Raw genomic sequence first — 15,971 nt, 5'->3', positions numbered from 1 at the left:
TATAATTAATTACAATGGAAAGCACTTCAATAACACTTACGCTTTTCATTACAGGTACCGTATGTATGTGTCAGTGTTAGGGTAGAATTATGTGCGAGACAGATAGGAGTATGTGAGTCATTATTATTAAGATAATAGAATTAATGATTGATGTAAGCTTGTATTTAATAGTATATACTTTTTATATATTGTATATACATACTCTATTCATACAGAATAAATTCTATCAAATTCGTCAAATTGGCAACAAACGACGTGATTTAACACCATAAAATTCAGTTTCGTCAAATTGGAAACAAACGACGACGTGGTTTAACATCATAAAAGTCAACCTCGTCAAATTGGCAACAAACGACATAGTTTAGCACCATAAAAGATAGGTTTTCTGGGTTGTTTCTAAAACTACTCATGACAATTTATCATCAAATATATCATTTTTTAGCTATATATCATCCATCGACCGATGTGTGTCTCATCCTTTGAAAACATAAACTTAATTTTTGCTTAACTATATCAGTTATATCTCACTCTTAAATATATCAGTTATATCTCAAGTTATATTTTACGTTGTGTCTCATTTAATTATACCGTATATTTTCATCTTGCTAACGTAACAATGGAAAGTTCGATTATGGTATACTTTAGGTATTTATCAGTTTGATCTTAATAGCTATCACACTTTCCCTTACAGCGTCAATTTTAAAGTTCACAAATCAACCTTCTAGAAAACTACGCATGAAGATTGATACTTAGTCATTTTGTTCAGCGCAATGAGATCTATCGTTTATCTCGTCTTTGGATGTCAATAGGAAATAATTTGAAACTCACTCTATGGCCTATGGAACCCAATGGTTTGAAAGCATTCCTACTTTATTCCATTATGGTTATTCCTATTTCATTCGTGTCCGTGGGTTTTCTCGGAATACTATCATTCCCTCCTATTTTAAATTCCGCTAATTTTCCCATCATCATTTATTTGCCTTGCTCCTCCGTGTCTCTTAGCCTAAAGAGCATAATCGTGGGACGTTAAACTAAAATATTTCATTCATTTTTCTACCTTTCTACATGACCTGTCCATCTGAGCTTCCTATACATAATGACTATCAATTACAGGTCAACTGTATAAATTATGCAATTTCTTATTATGAAGTCCCTCTGGAGTCGAAATATTCGTCGCAGGATTTAATTTCCAAATACGTTGTCTTCGTTCTTCTCTCAAAGTAAGCGACCATATTTCACAACTATACAGAACAACAAGCATAATTATCGTTTTATATATTTTAAACTTCTACCATTAAACTATAGTGAAACACAAAAGAATTCCTTATGCGATTCGTATCGTTTCCTTGCTGTGCAATCCATAAAATGCTTGAGCTTGAAGAAAGTGTGCTGGAAATCTCGTAATCGAGATTAAATTTAATTTCCGAGGACATCTGTCCGTATTTAACTAGTGATGCATTTTATTGTAATAGCGGGAGTAAGACTTTTTTTATTTAATATTTTTTTTATCGTCGTATCACAAACAGACATACAAACAGCGGTTGAATTTAGTGGTAGAAGCTTGTTGCATTTGCTTCAATTGATTTGAAGCAGTAATGTTTGGTTACGCGTCCACAGTTTCTAGTAATTCTGTAGTGTAGCTGAGTGTGTATACTAGTGATTGAATTCTGGCGCTCTTGTGTATTTTTGTGTGCATGTTCGCTGCAGTTTGAACCAAGGGCGCCGATTTACCTGTAAATTTGGAGGGTGCATTCAGATGCAGACGGCATATATATGAGGATTTTAAGACGAATTGCATTCAAATTATGTCAAATATTGTATATTCACAAACACAATAAGAGGGCCCAGGAGAGCTTTCAGGAAGCCCGGGCCCCCCTGGCCCCCAGGATCGGCGCCCTTGGTTGGACAGCATATTCCCAGGAATACAAATCTATTGAGAGGATCTGTAGTATCCCCCCCACCTATTTGCGGATCTCAATCGTCAAGAATTTTATCATTCGTGACAATTTCAGAGTATGCTATATCCTGTCCCGGTTCGTGGCAGAATATATTTTTAAATAATGTCTTATGACGGTAGTCATGCTGTTTACCAAAATCCTGAGACCTTTGAACGGATTCATCAGTCCATATCAAAGCATGCATTATCACTCATGGAGTAACTTCGAGCAGGGCCGTGCTGGGATACTCATGAGGGCGGTGGACAAGTGTACTAAAAGGGCGCCCATACAAACGGGAATATATATATATATATTGAAAGAAAGTGTGGATGCCTTTCTATATCAAAATCACCACCAAATTTGTTTTAGTATTAACGTAAATAGCTAATTTGTGGAAACCTTGAATCGAAATTCTCTTTACTAGAGAAAAAAAATTAATTCCTCTAATAACATTTCTGTCAAATAAAAAAAAGAAGCTAAATGTATCAACAATTAGTATAGCTCTCTGGCCTATGGACACAGGAGGTTCAGTGGCGCGTTTACAAAAGCTCTCCATTGATTTCTGTCCTTAGCCTAATGGACACAGTTTCTACTTTATATTTCAATCTCTGTGAGAACCATTTTAATATTGTCCTCCCATCTGCGCATCGGTCTTCCTAATTTTCGTTTTCCTGTTTGGATTTCCATTTAGAACTTTGAAAGCGTTCCTAATTTCTTCCATTCTGGCTACATAACCTGTCCATTTTAGCCTCCTAGACTTGATGACCCTAACAATGTTTTTGTAAACGATATAAAATTGTGCCGTTCATCGTTATGGAGTTTCCGCCATTCCCCATTCCCGTTCTTCTTGGAGTTCGAATATTGGTTTAATAATAATCATGTTATCAAATAGTTTCAGTCTGCGATTTTCCCTCAGAGTCAGTGACCATGTTTCGCAACCATACAGCACAACAGACATGATTATCGTTTTATATTTTAAGCTACAAATTTCTCAACAGAATTCGCGACAACAAAAGATTTTTAACTGAATAATAACACGAATTCCCTGCTTTCAGTTGACATCAAATTTTTTAGTGATTATGGGTTTTGTCTGTTAATAATGATTCTAGATATTTGAAAGTATCCACTTTGTCGAAAGAAAATAATATTTGGTATTTTAACGCATCCATAAAACGCAGTATTACAATCCCGACAAACTTCCATTTATTTAGTTTTCTCTGCATTTACTTTTAAGCCCATATCTCTGCAAGCGTTAAGTAAGATTTCTGAATTCCTTTCTATTGTTCTATCATCCCTTATTAAATTTACATCATAACCTAGGACCTGATTCCTGTATTTGATTTTCCTTATGTTCTCCAGAACAAAGTTAAATAATAATGGCGACAACGCGTCTCCTTCTTTCAGGTCATTCTCAACGTGAAAGCTCGTGAACAAGAATTTCTCTACTTGAACCTTACTTTGGGATTCATTTAAACATATCTTAATTAATCTACCTTTTTCGGTATTGGAAATTCTGTAAGCATATTGCACAATGTTTCCCTCCTATTCTAGTCTAAAGTCAATAACTGATGTGCCAAAATATTGTATTCCTATTTCGTTTTCAAGTATTAGTTGAATAGTAAATATCTGGTCGATAATTGATCGATTTTACCTAAATCCGCTCTGATAATCTCCAATAATTTCATCCGCGTATGGTGTCATCTTGCTAATAGAATGTTTAAGAGAGTGTATTGGATCTTGACAGAAGAGAAATGTTTCAATAATTATTAAATATGCTTTGTTGCTTTTCTTCTGAACTGGGACAATGATTGATTCTTTCCACTCTTGTGGTAATTCCTCCTTGTTCCAGATAAGGAGAATGAGTTTGTGTATCTTGCTCTACAATTTTTCCCTCCAGCTAAAATTGTCAACCAAAGTTTCGTCTACACCCGGAGATGTGTGTTTCTTTAATTTTTTAATAGCGATTTCTATTTTTGTCTGGTTAGGCTCTGGTATATACGGTTATGCTGTATGCATTTCACTTTCTCCACGCATATTAGTTTTTGGCTATGTGTTAAACAAACCGTTAAGGAAATCTTTCCATCTATTTAAGATGCTATCCTGATCAGTGAGAACTATTCCTTTAGCTTTGTTTAATATATAAGAACGAAATTGATACCCTTTCTTAAGTCCGTTAATGCATTTATACATGCCCGAATCTTTTTATTTTTACTATTATCAAGGACACTTCACACTAGTGATTTTTTAAGATACTAAATTTCACATAAAGGGAAAATAATGTGAATAGCGTATTACCTATATTGTTAATTGCAATAATGATGTATTTTTTTTTTATTTTAACAATCAGGATCGTTGCTAATTAACATAAGCTCTGAAATGATATGAGAAAAAAGAAGTGTGTCAACGTTGTCTCAGTTTTCGATCTGCACTTCTAAAAAACTTTATGTGCAAGGTCCTAACTGAGGAATGTCCTAAATGAGCAACACGGAATGTCCAATATTCCAGAATCTTTGATCAATCTCTTACACCTGCTACACTTTGTATTATTGATACAAATATTATGTTATGAATATGTTTGTACGAAATAACATATATGCTTGTGGTTTCGCACTGAGGTAGGCAGGCTAATTCTGAAAAGATTTATATTCTGAAAATATTGGCACCATGTTGGCTCAACCGAAGGCTTCCTTTCATTTTTCTTCACTTTTATCTAATATCCATGTTTCAGCCCCATAAAGTAAAACACTTCATACGAAGCATTTTATGTCTTTTTCTCAACTCTTTATTCAATGTTCCAGAAAACAATTTCTTCCTAAAGGCTTTTTTCGTCATTGCTAATCTTGCTTTTATTTGACACTTCACGTCATTACCAAGAATACTACCCAGATATCGAAAACTATTCACTTGTTGTATTTTCTCCCCTCCTACTTTTATATTTGATATAACGCTTCTTTCCAATCACCATGGCTTTTCTATAACATTATTTTCATTCCATATTCTTGAAAGCCTTTCCTCAAGTTTTCTATCCAATTGAATTTCTTTTCTGATTCTGGAACAAGCACCATATCCTCTGCAAATTTTATATATCTAATCATTCTACCTCCTACCGATATGCCATCTTCATCACGTAGGCTCCCCCCTATCTCTTCTAAATAGATATTACATAATGCTGATGAGAGACAGCAACTTTTTCGAACTCCCCTTCCAGTTGTGCTTTCCTCTGCCAGTTCCTCCCCTATCCTAATACTTACTCGTTGACTCATATGTTTCCTATGAATCTTCGATCTTTCCATTCCAACCCAATCTTCTTTAGAACTGCTAACAACTCCCATTTCACGCAGTCAAAGGTATTCTAGATCAATAAATACTACACCTGTTTCCGTTTTTCTATAAACCTTTCACCGGTCACCCTTAATAATCCAATTGCATCGCTTGTGCCCTTACCTCTGTTGGACCCAAACTGTTCCTCCTCAACCTTTTCGTTTGTTCTTCCATACAACCTTTCGTTGAGTATTTGGAGCAGAATTTTAGCTGCATAAGATAGGACACTAACAGTTGTATAATCTTCACATGTTTTGGGTTCGATTTCTTAGCCATCGGTATCATGAACCTCTTCAGAAGTCTTTCGGCCACTCTCCTGTTTCATATATTTCATTGCAGAGTCGGAACAGTTCTCTCTTGTTTTTGTCTCCCATATATTTAATGAATTTGATTTGTATATTATGTATCCCTGTTGCCATTCCATTTTTAATCTCTGTTGTAGCCTTTTTAAACACATCCCGAAAAATCCTAAACCCTTTATCATCGTCACCTACCTCATTTTCTAGTTCAACATTGAGGCTACACGATCTATCCTACTCTCATATAGGTCTCCAATATACTCTTTCCATCTTCCTATGACCTTTGTCTCGCTGACTACTTTTCCATTCTTATTTTCTACTGCCATCGTAATAGCCCCTGGTTTTCTCTCAAATTCCATTGATTTTACCTCCTTGTAAATTTCTCATATTTCCCAGCTCTTTTTAATTCTGTCCTCACATTTTCTTTTGTAAAACTCTTCCCTTGCTCTGTCTGTTCCCCTTCGTAATTCACTGTTTAACTATTGTGTCTACTAATCTAGTGAATCTCGCCTTACAATTACGCGTTCAACTCTCTTCTCCCTGTCTATAATTTCTTCTATTTTCTCATAATTTCTTTTATGAATAGAAGATGCATGCAAAATCGTCGGTGCATATGTCTGAATCACCACTAAATCCTTTGGTTTTCCTTTAAGTCTTAACATCATAACTATCATCAATAAATTGTACTTTCACTAGGGCTGTTCCGATAAGCGAGTAATCGATAACAATTCGATAAAATTTAAAACCGTTTCGTCGATAGAGAGTTTTAATTTTATCGAATTATCCAACTTCCGAGACTCTCGAATTCTTAGAGATTCTCGAGATGGTTGAGACTTTCGAAATGGTTGAGACTCTCGAATTGTTTGAGACTCGCGAATTGTTTGAGACTAGCGAAACGTTTGAGACATTCGAAGTGTTAGAAAAATTCAACGAGTTTGAGAGACTCGAATTGTTTGGAAGCAGCAAATACTGAAAGATATGGAAGAAAAAATGCAATCGATGTTATCATAGGAGTAGGCCTATATAGAAATATGTACTACATATACGCAGGGTGTTCATTTTAAAAGTTGCCTCCCTTGGAATGAAGTGAAAGAAGATTTTCTACCTACATGCCTTGAAGATAAATGCTTTTGTGTACAAGGATTAAGTAGTCTGTCAGGGAAAGAAGAGAGAAAGAAAGAAAGAGAGAGAGAGAGAGAGAGAGAAAGAGAGACAGACAGACAGAGACATAAAGCAAGATAAAATATGCATCACCCGAACAGAATTGGAATCCAAGATACCATGGGCTGGATGCAGAGTCGTTCTGACCCATGATTAGTGCAATATTAAAGAGATCGACTAACATATGTTTCCTGCAGCACTAAGGCATTTGGTATTACTTTGATCATACGTCAAAACGACTCTGCATAAGGCACCATTAGTCTACAAACTGCCACTTTACCGATTGTTAACAACAGGGTAGGCAGAAAAAGGAAAAGCTTTTATCTGGTTTCGAGGATTTAAATTAGTTCTGGATGGAGACAGCTTCTGATATAGGTAGAGGTAAGGAACTTCGATAAGGCTGAAGAGTTATTGAACTTCGGTTTTGAGAATTTATTATTCGGTACCATACTTGAAATTCTTTGAGTATATTTCGTTAAAAAGCTCACAATAGAATGAATGGGAAAATATTTATCTTTCTTGGATGTTCCTCTTAATATCTATACTTCTGGAACAGTTATTCTTTTGAAGAAATGGACAAGGAAAGCAAGAATATCGGTGTCTTTGCTATTTATTAACAGTTGCTGATAACCTGATATACTTGCGTGAATTCTGTGCAGGATTAACCTAGTGTCAGCCTCTTCATGATCCAATATCATTGAAGAAGGAGCTTCTACACGATGATAGTCTACAACACACCTGATGTGATTAGAAGTTTTTCATGAGTGAAAGTTTTACGGCAGCAAATAACTGTATTGATAAGAACGAAACTAGATCTATTTTCTGTCAAATTAATGAATGATTCCAATTACTGACGAAGTGGTGTATATCTACCCTCTTTTCTCTGAATAGACTGTAATTGCTCACTGCTTGTTTGGTTCTACAGTTCTTATACGGAACTTTCGTTCTAACGGTCAAATGCAACACCAACTCGTAAACACGATTTGTCTGGATGACTTAATCCACTCTTTGCAAATATATTTGCGAGATCGTCAAATGTTTTTGCCTTTGCTGGCTTTTCGATGCAAAGTACCAAATTCACTCCCTCTTAATCGAGCAGTCATTTGCTGTTGGTACCTGGAGATGGAGGATGTGTCTGCTGTAACTTTTGACTATCGGGTAATGCTGAGAGCGCTGCCTTATTTCGAAATCAAAAAGTTCCACCAGCAGTTGCAAGAGAACAAGTATAATCTGTCGGTTTCGAACCTGAGGATTTTTTAAAATTCTAAAATTCCTTCTTCTTGCAGGAATCCGTAAACGACGAAATATCTCTAGCTCGCTCTTTGCATTTTTCTGTCTCGTTTTTAGTATCTTCCATTGATCTTTTTATGTAAATTTTAAACATTTGGTTTTGCTTGGAAGTAGGGTCATAAATTATTTAGTTACATCTTCTGATAGCCGTTCATTTGCGAAGAATATAATAATCTGGTTACCTCTGGCATTCAATTGAAAAAGGTCTATATCGGAAGATCCAACATCATTTGTGGAGATACACGCAAGTACATTCCCTTGATCTTGAAATGTACAAAACTTAGTAAACAAAGACCAGTGGTGCTCACGAAGAAATTCACTCGAGTGCAAAAATTCTTGTAACACCTTGCATCAAATATATGTATTCCAAAAGTGAAAAGTATGATGACGTAAGAGATTTCACGTGGTTTATAAACAGATATCGCAGTGCTAATCCAGATAAAGGATCCGTGGATAGTCGCTATTTAATCGAAAAACAGTGCCCCACTGGTCACCTCTATCGATGTGGTCTAAATGGAGTAGCCAGACGAAGTGTTCTTGGAGAAAGCGGCAGTTTTTCAGTAGTCAAGTTGGTGGAATTTACGAGTGTTGCCGCAACTTGGATATAATCCCAGGTATAGTCAGGCTGGTTTTAACGATCTAACTCAACATAATTTCTGTCTACCTTAAATAAATAATTCTGTTCGTAATATAGTTTTAGTACTGTTCATATGTTAATTACTAATATTTACTCCAACTTAATATCGTTCATTATTTTTTGTTGCTTTACAGTATACATTCAAAATCCCAATTATCGGTGACAGTTTCTCATTTCAACTATTTTTTTCAATAATAAGCTTAATATTGAAGTCACCATTCGCCGCTAAGATTTCTATCTCATGTTTAAAACTATTAACTGAATTAGGATCTTATAATTTCTTTTTTCTTTAAATTGAATTAAATTTAAAGAACCGGTCACTTGAATTTAAATATTAACAAATCCAGTTGCAAATGATGGAGAAATGGATAATGTAATTTAAACAGTAATAAAAATATTTTAAAGCCCTATACTTTTTTCCTCAACATTAAATCATATTGTTCGATTAATGATTCTAGCAATTCATTCAATTTGTCTCTTCAAATATCTGTTATTTGTTGTACTTCTATCAAAACAACTTGCAAATTTAAAACTTCCCAGTAATTCTTATATTCTTCAGATCAGATATGTGAATTTTCTCTCCAATTACGATGACATAAGAAATAGTATCTGGACTTTCATTTACCCTTCTTGATTGATAAATGAGCGAGTAATTTTTTCTAAGTCCCTTAAATTTGTAACTTTGACAACAACGTATTCGGAGTAATAGAAAGGAAAGTAATGAAATAAACAAATACTTACGAATACAACTCACAGTTCGTGTCGCCACGTTTGGCCTAATCCTCGTTTCGCCTAACCAATTATCTGACACTTTTATGACAGATAAATGATAAGATTTGTGTCCGCCATTTTAGGCGAAAAAGGATCCTCGTTTGGCCTAATCCACGTTACGCCTAAAATGGCGGACAATAAGAAAAAATTGTGGAAATTCAACTAGAGGGAAATTATATGAGAAAATTCCCTAGTATACTAGGAGGAGTTCGCGGACAACCAAACGGCTAACCCGAGTATAAGAGCTTCGCTTCGCTCAGCTCAATAAATAATTAAGAAATGCAAAATATATAGATTAATATGATATTAACTATTTTCAAGGAGTTAGGATTACCAAAACTCCTTTATGTATTTACTAGGACCATGGATATATACGAATATATATGAGTAGGTGAATAGCAAAACCTGTTAAATTCACATTTTAAAATTCGTGACAAATCGAGAAAAACTGTTTAAACACGTCATAATTGTAAAATAACATTAGAAACTAGAGAACATTAAAAAATTAAGAATAATGTGAGTGTTGGTCTGTCGAAAGCTGTATAATCACACTAGTCTATGAATTGCGTTATTGAAGAAAATAGTTTAGATTTAACAGGTTTTGTGTATGTAAGTGGAAATAACAGCTTTTGCATCTGGACGAGCAGCCATTTTTGTTGAGGCTCAAGATACAAAACCTATCAAAAAGAAAGGGAGTCAGAGTCAGAAATGAGTATTATGCCTACTAAAATATTGGGGGAAGGTGTATTATCAACTATACGTTGCACAAGATTGGCACAAATGAATATGGATGCATAAATGCTACATTAATTTTGTTATAAATTGAAAACAATGGATCCAAATGTGCAAAAAATTGAATTATGTAACACCCTCTCCATCATCATCTACTAAATGGAAATCCATATCGTCATCGTCCTCTGGTGCATCACCATTTTCTCGGTTTTCTATTCCTCAAAAACCTTTTTGTAAAACGTGAGATTTGAGCTGTTTTCAATCGTCAAACCCTTCGTAACTACAAGCGGAGTTAATTATACCTATCCGTATACATTTCTAAACTGAATGACTATATTTTGGAATAGTTTGTAACCTTTTATGGACTAACATAGGGTGAATATTAATTTGCCAATTATCCCAATATATGAATTTGAAATATAGCAAAACAAAATGTGCAAATGTTCAGTTTGAGCAAAACACTGGCAGAAAGAGAATCAGAAACGGTAAATAAGTGGAAAAATTTTTAACATGTTGTACCAGAAGCATGTTATAATTTTGAATGATAATTGACACGAGGCATTTTAATAAAGAGGTTCTACTGAAGCTGAAGAGACCGTTTAGAGAAGAACCTAATCCAACAATATTCTGTTCAAAGTAAAGAGTTACCCTGAAATACAAAACAAACTACTTTTAACCATAGATAGTCCACTCACCTTGTCTTTTTGCCTACATTTCGTTTCCAGTTTTTTTGTGTTTCTTGTACGTTTTCTAGACAATTTTGGTGTTGTCTGATAACAAAATTATGATCATCGCTGCTTAGAGTATCGTTTTCTTTCGATTTTGCGTGCATTTGTCTAGTAATTATTAAAGAAAAGCAAATAAGCACAGAAAAGGTTCACGAACAGTTAGATTAAGACTTATAGTGTCTCCATTTTTTGTCCAGGGTGTGCGGTGGCTCAGTAGTAGAGCGTTCATCTCTGGTGCTTGGGGTCTCTGGTTCGATTCCAGCTCGCGCCATGTGGACTTTGTGGTGAACAAACACCGTGCTCGTGGGTTTTCTCGGGGTTCTCCCGTTTCCTCCCATTTCGTTCATTCCACCATTTCATTCATTTCTCATCATCACCGTCTCTTTTAGCCTAACCGGCATATCTGTGGGACGTAAAACTAAAGATTTCGTTTTCTTTTTTTTTCAATTTTCAGTCCAAAAATAAAAAAATAATGAAACCACATACTTCAAATTCTGCCAAATAAAATTTCGAATGATTTACGAAGAGTTGCAATAAATATTCAGATTACTAAGCTAATCCTATACAGTACGAAACCTCAAATTGTTTGAAATATGGAATTAACCGGGTTTGATTCTGCTTTTCTCATTAGGTTATTTGCTGGTTTGGGATTTAACAGTTTATGAAACTGAATATGGAAGAGAGATTTAAATGGTTTTGCATCTGTTGCCATGATGGATTTAACAAATTTTGGTAATTGGCACATATTTCAATCTCAATTTTCAAATAGTTAAAATGGCTTTTTCTACTGAATATACTATTTGAAGATAATGGCTTTTCGACTAAGGTTTCCAGAGCAACCACTATCTCATTTTTTTAAAAGTGAATTTAACGGGTTTTTGCCATTGGCCTACCAGGGACGGCATTAAGGGTGGGCGGGGGTGGGCGACCGCCCACCCATCCGCCCACCTCAACAGAAGTAGAATAATGAAGATGACACCCTGTACTTCAAAAGCAATAGGTATTACTATCGATCGTAATGTAATAGGTTCTAGGGCCCTGTTTAACTCTGCAAATGAACAATGATTTTAAGTGGGATAAGCACTCTTCACCCTAAAAATGAACACTTCCTCTCATTTCAGAAAATTGAACCACTTGCACGTCATCATGGATGTGATGTCGATAGTACAGAGGTGGAACTGAAACTTCTCCCGAAAGTTTTGAAACGTTATGAGGAGGAAAAGCAATCCAAAATTACATCAGTTTCTCACAAGGAGACTTACGGAAGTGTCACTCACCGATTTGAATGAAACTTTGCATACTAGTAGAATATCGAAAAATAATCGATACCTATTTTTTTTTTATTTCAGCAATGGTGAAGATTTAAGGGTAGAAACCACCCTTTGAACCTTAGGGGTGATCTCTAAGAACAAACCAATTAATTTAGAAGAAAACATACTGCCAGAGGGGGGGTTTAGGACAGCTGATTCAGAATCTGACGTCAAAATTACAAAATTCAAAATGGCGGATCCAACACAATTACAATTACAGTTACAATTACAAAATATCTTCTGGTTTGAAATTATCTGTAGTTAGCTAAGAATAATTGGCAAAGATTACTGCGAGGAGGTTGCAGACCAATTTGAACCCCCTTATGTACTCATTTTAATAAGATGTTTGATTAAAGTGAGACTTTGCATCTCTCACTATAGTATTTTCAGACACACACAGAAGAAAGTGCTTCACTGTCAATAAATCTGACTCACAGCTACACCATACAGCTTTTAATTTCTGAAAATGGTGCATTTACTTTTAAGCCCATATCTCTGCAAGCGGTAAGTAAGATTTCTGAATTCCTTTCTATTGTTCTATCATCCCTTATTAAATTTACATCATAACCTAGGACCTGATTCCTGTATTTGATTTTCCTTATGTTCTCCAGAACAAAGTTAAATAATAATGGCGACAACGCGTCTCCTTCTTTCAGGTCATTCTCAACGTGAAAGCTCGTGAACAAGAATTTCTCTACTTGAACCTTACTTTGGGATTCATTTAAACATATCTTAATTAATCTACCTTTTTCGGTATTGGAAATTCTGTAAGCATATTGCACAATGTTTCCCTCCTATTCTAGTCTAAAGTCAATAACTGATGTGCCAAAATATTGTATTCCTATTTCGTTTTCAAGTATTAGTTGAATAGTAAATATCTGATCGATAATTGATCGATTTTACCTAAATCCGCTCTGATAATCTCCAATAATTTCATCCGCGTATGGTGTCATCTTGCTAATAGAATGTTTAAGAGAGTGTATTGGATCTTGACAGAAGAGAAATGTTTCAATAATTATTAAATATGCTTTGTTGCTTTTCTTCTGAACTGGGACAATGATTGATTCTTTCCACTCTTGTGGTAATTCCTCCTTGTTCCAGATAAGGAGAATGAGTTTGTGTATCTTGCTCTACAATTTTTCCCTCCAGCTAAAATTGTCAACCAAAGTTTCGTCTACACCCGGAGATGTGTGTTTCTTTAATTTTTTAATAGCGATTTCTATTTTTGTCTGGTTAGGCTCTGGTATATACGGTTATGCTGTATGCATTTCACTTTCTCCACGCATATTAGTTTTTGGCTACGTGTTAAACAAACCGTTAAGGAAATCTTTCCATCTATTTAAGATGCTATCCTGATCAGTGAGAACTATTCCTTTAGCTTTGTTTAATATATAAGCACGAAATTGATAGCCTTTCTTAATTGAAGTCCGTTAATGCATTTATACATGCCCGAATCTTTTCATTTTTACTATTATCTTTAAGTTAATTCATTTTAACTTTTAAAAAATTGCGGTCTTTTGTTCTAAAAGTTTTGGAAGTTTTCCGCCAGATGACAGTGAAATTTTATGTAGTTATTTCGTTCGAATTTTTTAGCCAACGCTGTTTCTTCTGTTTTCTCTTTTCTGCTACTTTAGTGCATTTCTGGTTGAACCATGCTTTGTCCCTACGTATTTCTGCCTGTCTTAATATTTCTTTTGTGGAAATCTTCATGTTATCCCTAATTTCAACCAAGTATCTGAACACTTATCCATTTCAAACCTTCTAAAACGGAGAATCTGTTCCACATTTCAATCTGGCTCCCCTCTCATCTGACTCTCCTCTAATTTCTTTAAATTAAACCGCTCCTTTTCAGATATTGAATATTTCCTTTATTCAACGATAGTCTCTCTCTTATTATCATAATCATATCCTCTGGACAACCGAACATGAGTTGTGCTAGACTGTTTTCTTCTATCTATTAAAACGTGATCGATTTGATTATGTGTTTTTCCGTCTGGTGAGGTCCAAGTATATTTATGAACGTCGCGATGTGGGAATTTTGTAATCATCACGATAAGGTTTCTGGATTTGTAATGTTCACAATTGTAACGCCGTTGTCACAACCTTCCTTATGCAGACATTTATTCCCTATAATCGGTTTGAATATACCCTCTCGTCCTACCTTCGCATTGAAACCGCCTAACAGAATTTTCATATGGTATTGCAGGAGATGATAAAATACCTGTTGTATTCTTTCGTAAAAACTTTCTTTATTGTCATCCTTATTTTGTGTTAGGATATGTTCATTTAAAAAATAATATTATACCACCGACCCTTAAGAGAAGTAAAAAAAATCTATCATTAACAAATTCAAAACATGTAATTGCTGATATACGTATTCGTATGTGAACGAAAAGTTGGTAATTTTTAATTGGATCCTAGTTGGTAATTTTTAATTCGTTCCCCGTAAAAGAACATAAAATTTCCCGACTTGACTCCTCCATTTCCTTCTCATCTAACTTCCTGATATCCCACTAGGTCCATCTTCTATTTCTAAACTCATTCGTTACACATTTTATCGCGCCTGTCTTATAGACACTTCTTATCTTCCATGTTCCTATTCTCATGTCGATTTTACTTTGCTGAATTCGTGCCAAGTTATCAGTTCTTATCCGAGAATTCTGCGAATATATCTGAACAAGCTCTTTTTACAGGATGAGTTGTTAGCCCCATATCAAATCCCCAAGCTGTAGGATCACCCCTTGTCTGTCTGCGACTGCCTATTCAGTATATTCGCAGCTAACCTGTATATCCCATAGGCCTTCTTCTCGATCCACAACCTGAGGACGCGCCGTGCCGTGGTGACAGGAAGACCACATTTTACGGAAATTAATATAGCTATATTAAAACACACAGGAACAATCAATATGCTCGATGGATGCTTATTAAGACTATGAAAGGTTCGATGCCGTAAAAATCGTAAATTAGAGACTAGTGTCAGTGTACTATTTCATGAATGCATCGTACGTTTGACTATCCGAACTATTCTTGATGTATTATATTGTTTCGTCTTATAGCTACATAACTTTATAATATTTTTGTAAGTGATTATACTCTTTAGTTGTTCTGCCAATAGCAACTGTATGAATTTATAATACGAAACTGAAATACAGAAGAATATTAAAAAAGAAAAGAAATGTGATACTTCGCAGGGCATCTCATGAAAAGGGCGCCTTGTATTCTTCACAGCTTCTTTATTAACAATCACTGTTCGAATTTATTATATAAAGCTGGCACACAGGATAACTAAAACCAGTTATCTATAATGTGATGTTTCGTAGGGCGCCTTATGTAGAAGGCGCACTGTACCTTTCACGGATTCTTTACCAATAGTAACTGTATGTATTTATTGTACTGAACTGTGGTATACAGAAGAGTAAATAAAATCTTTCATCTTTGATGTAGACTCACAAGGGCGCCTAATGTAAAGGGCGCACAACACCTTTCACGGGTTCTTTACCAATAAAACTGCAAGAATGTATCACTAAATCTTGTACCTTTAGTTATACTGTGATGTTTTGGAGGGCGCACCGGGACACGTCCCGGTGTCCCGGTGGGCCAGCACGGGCCTGACTTCGAGTATTTGCTATAAGGAATTCAAGTGAAGGCAAGTAAAACTATTAATAATAGTTATTTCACTTCGCTACACTATGTATACAATGAACGCCACACAATCTCACAGAGACATGGGCACACACAAAATAGAATCACGTACTATTGATTTTTATTCATAGGACCTCAGTAAC

The sequence above is a fragment of the Thermobia domestica genome, chromosome 16, assembly GCF_964235325.1.
Source record: "Thermobia domestica chromosome 16, izTheDome1.hap1.1, whole genome shotgun sequence".
NCBI lineage: Eukaryota > Metazoa > Arthropoda > Insecta > Zygentoma > Lepismatidae > Thermobia > Thermobia domestica.
This window is presented reverse-complemented; position numbering follows the sequence as displayed.